This window comes from Ascaphus truei, chromosome 20, assembly GCF_040206685.1.
Source record: "Ascaphus truei isolate aAscTru1 chromosome 20, aAscTru1.hap1, whole genome shotgun sequence".
Lineage (NCBI taxonomy): Eukaryota > Metazoa > Chordata > Amphibia > Anura > Ascaphidae > Ascaphus > Ascaphus truei.
The window spans coordinates 2,951,214-2,954,940 of NC_134502.1; the positions used below are offsets into that span (position 1 = coordinate 2,951,214).

At 48.6% G+C, this 3,727-nt stretch overlaps 1 long non-coding RNA gene across 1 annotated transcript; it reads right to left on the minus strand.

The window, feature by feature from the left end:
* Positions 1-494: 494 nt before the first annotated feature.
* Positions 495-2,935, minus strand: LOC142471349 (uncharacterized). The gene is made up of 3 exons (XR_012789417.1): positions 2,912-2,935; positions 997-1,082; positions 495-712 (listed from the first exon to the last, which is right to left on the minus strand). It is a non-coding gene; the product is annotated as an uncharacterized LOC142471349 (long non-coding RNA).
* Between the last annotated feature and the right edge of the window lie 792 nt (positions 2,936-3,727).

Here is a 3,727-nt window from a genome sequence, read left to right on the forward strand (position 1 = left end):
ACTGGCTCTGGAATGTGGACAGGCTCTGGAATGTTGACTGGCTCTGGATCACCCCCGAGCAGTACTGGAATCCCTCAGGCTGCAGCAGCTCACTGAGACAGATCTGCTCCCCTTTGGTGCCCCTATCTCTGTCTCCCCTCATGGCCTTTAATTGCCCAGCATCCCTTGGTGCCCTCTGACCTCTCTTCCCTTGCCCTGATTAGCTGTATTGTTAAGACGGACAGACGGATGGACAGACGGACAGACAGACGGACAGACAAATAGATAGAAGGATTCAAAGAAATAGATAGATATATTGATGCATAGAAATAGATAGATATATAAATACTCAGACATAGAAAGATTGGTATATAAAAATAGATAGATAAACAGATATACAGTACATAGGATCATATATTGATACACATAAATAGACAGATAGACAGATAGAGATAGATAAATGATTTAACTGTTGAAATACACAATTAATATTTCTGTATATTTTATTGACTCATTGTTACAGATATAAACAAAGAGAATATACACAGCCTGTCATCCCTGCTTTAACCTCATTAACAGGGGCACATACGCTGGGATATAACTCAATGTAGAACCAGAGAGAGATCAGGACTGCAGGGACCAGCATGCATTGCTTATTTTTGATTTAATGTCATTTTCCGAAGGAGATTCGACTTTGGCCGATCTCTTCTGGACTCTTACTACACAGCCAGGGCTGAAAGAGAGAAGGAAGAAAGTAATTAATGTCAATTAACATCAATGATTCATTTGTTGCGAGAACCATGTAGTAATAATAGTAATGTAATAAGATACAAGATAGAGAAAAAGATACATATTAATACATACTGTAGACAGTTGCACAGATACAGGAAATAGATATATGGTAGAGATGGATGGACGGACGGATTACAAACAGAATGCAATGCAAATCCAGAACCAGAGAAAGATTTTGACTACAGGGACCAGAATGCATTGCATTTTTACACATTATAATCTTACCAGACAGCAGAGACTGCCCAGGAGAGAGACCAGAATGAGAGACGTCAATACCAAGAGAGCGATTCCCCAACCAGGGACTGCAGAGGCTGTGGGAGAGAGACATGAGAATGTGCACACAGCTATCTCTCATACTGTATGTGTCAGGGGGGAAAGGCTCATAGCTCCCTTCTGTCTGTGTCACCCTGCGGGGGGAGGGACAGGCTCATAGCTCCCTTCTGTCTGTGTCACTGTGTCACCCTGCGGGGGGAGGGACAGACTCATAGCTCCCTTCTGTCTGTGTCAGTGTGTCACCCTGCGGGGGAGGGACAGACTCATAGCTCCCTTCTGTCTGTGTCACCATGCGGGGGGAGGGACAGACTCATAGCTCCCTTCTGTCTGTGTCACCCTGCGGGGGGAGGGACAGGCTCATAGCTCCCTTCTGTCTGTGTCACTGTGTCACCCTGCGGGGGGAGGGACAGACTCATAGCTCCCTTCTGTCTGTGTCACTGTGTCACCCTGCGGGGGAGGGACAGACTCATAGCTCCCTTCTGTCTGTGTCACTGTATCACCCCGCGGGGGGAGGGACAGTCTCATAGCTCCCTTCTGTCTGTGTCACTGTGTCACCCTGCGGGGGAGGGACAGACTCATTGCTCCCTTCTGTCTGTGTCACTGTGTCACCCTGCGGGGGGAGGGACAGACTCATAGCTCCCTTCTGTCTGTGTCACCCTGCGGGGGGAGGGACAGACTCATTGCACCCTTCTGTCTGTGTCACTGTGTCACCCTGCGGGGGACGGGACAGGCTCATAGCTCCCTTCTGTCTGTGTCACTGTTTCACCCTGCGGGGGGAGGGACAGTCTCATAGCTCCCTTCTGTCTGTGTCACTGTGTCACCCTGCGGGAGGAGGGACATACTCATAGCTCACTTCTGTCTGTGTCACTGTGTCACCCTGTGGGGGGAGTGACAGTCTCATAGACCCTTCTGTCTATGTCACAGTGTCACCCTGCGGGGGGATGGACAGACTCATAACTCCCTTCTGTCTGTGTCACTGTGTCACCCTGCGGGGGGAGGGACAGACTCATAGCTCCCTTCTGTCTGTGTCACTGTGTCACCCGGCGGGGGTAGGGACAGACACATAGCTCACTTCTGTCTGTGTCACTGTGTCACCCTGTGGGGGGAGTGACAGTCTCATAGACCCTTCTGTCTATGTCACAGTGTCACCCTGCGGGGGGATGGACAGACTCATAACTCCCTTCTGTCTGTGTCACTGTGTCACCCTGCGGGGGGAGGGACAGACTCATAGCTCCCTTCTGTCTGTGTCACTGTGTCACCCGGCGGGGGTAGGGACAGACACATAGCTCACTTCTGTCTATGTCACAGTGTCACCCTGCGGGGGGAGGGACATACACATAGCTCCCTTCTGTCTTTGTCACTGTGTCACCCTGCGGGGGGAGAGACAGACTCATAGCTCCCTTCTGTCTGTGTCACTGTGTCACCCTGCGGGGGGAGGGACAGGCTCATAGCTCCCTTCTGTCTGTGTCACCCTGTGGCGGGAGTGACAGTCTCATAGATCCTTCTGTCTATGTCACAGTGTCACCCTGCGGGGGGTGGGACATACACATAGCTCCCTTCTGTCTGTGTCACTGTGTCACCCTGCGGGGGGAGAGACAGACTCATAGCTCCCTTCTGTCTGTGTCACTGTGTCACCCTGCGGGGGGAGGGACAGTCTCATAGATCCTTCTGTCTGTGTCACAGTGTCACCCTGCGGGGGGGGGGACAGACTCATACGTTCCTTTGATGTTAAGCATTTTTGGACACAGAATAATTGTGCCAGTAAAATGCTACATCAAAGGTGCTCTTCAAGAAACAATACAGTAATAATATTATTATAACTTATTATTAATATTATTAAGCATTATTATTTGATGATGATACATACCAGTTGTGTTTGTCTGTGCCTCTGTAACGAAAGAATGAAGGAGAGAGAGATTGAGAGTGAGGGAGAGAGATCGAGGGAGAGGGGAGCAGATAAAGTGTAAGTAAGAGGCAGAGAGAACGTTAAAAAGGTGAGAGAGAGAGAGAGAGAGAGAGAGAGAGAGAGAGAGAGAGAGAGAGAGAGAGAGAGAGAGAGAGAGAGAGAGATAGAGAGAGAGAGAGAAAGAGAGAGAGAGAGAAAGGGAAGAGAGAGAATGATTCTAAATGAACAGAAGAAAGATGAAGAAGATAAATGAACGAGGAATGAAGAAAAAGAAAGAAAGAAAGAAAGGAAGGAAGGAAGGAAGGAAGGAAGGAAGGAAGGAAGGAAGGAAGGAAGGAAGAAAGGAAGGAAGGAAGGAAGGAAGGAAGGAAGGAAGGAAGGAAGGAAGGAAGGAAGGAAGGAAGGAAGGAAGGAAGGAAGGAAGGAAGGAAGGAAGGAAGGAAGGAAGGAAGGAAGGAAGGAAGGAAGAAAGCTGAAGGAAGAGAGAAAAAGAGAAATAGTAGGAGAGACAGTATATAAAAGAAAAAGAAGAGAAAAGGTAGGAAAAATAAAAATAAAGGAAAGAAAAGATAGAGGGAGAGACAGAGAGAGAGAGGGATAAAGGAAAGATATCAATGTCTCTCACCTGCTCCCTGCAGACTCAGTATGAGACAAGCAGCCACAACCCACAGTCCGGCTTTACACAGGGAGCGCTCACTAGCCATGCTGGTTGCTGAGCTCAAACCCACTCCAGGGACAGCTGTTAATGTCAGGTGAATTCACAAAGCTCAGATATCC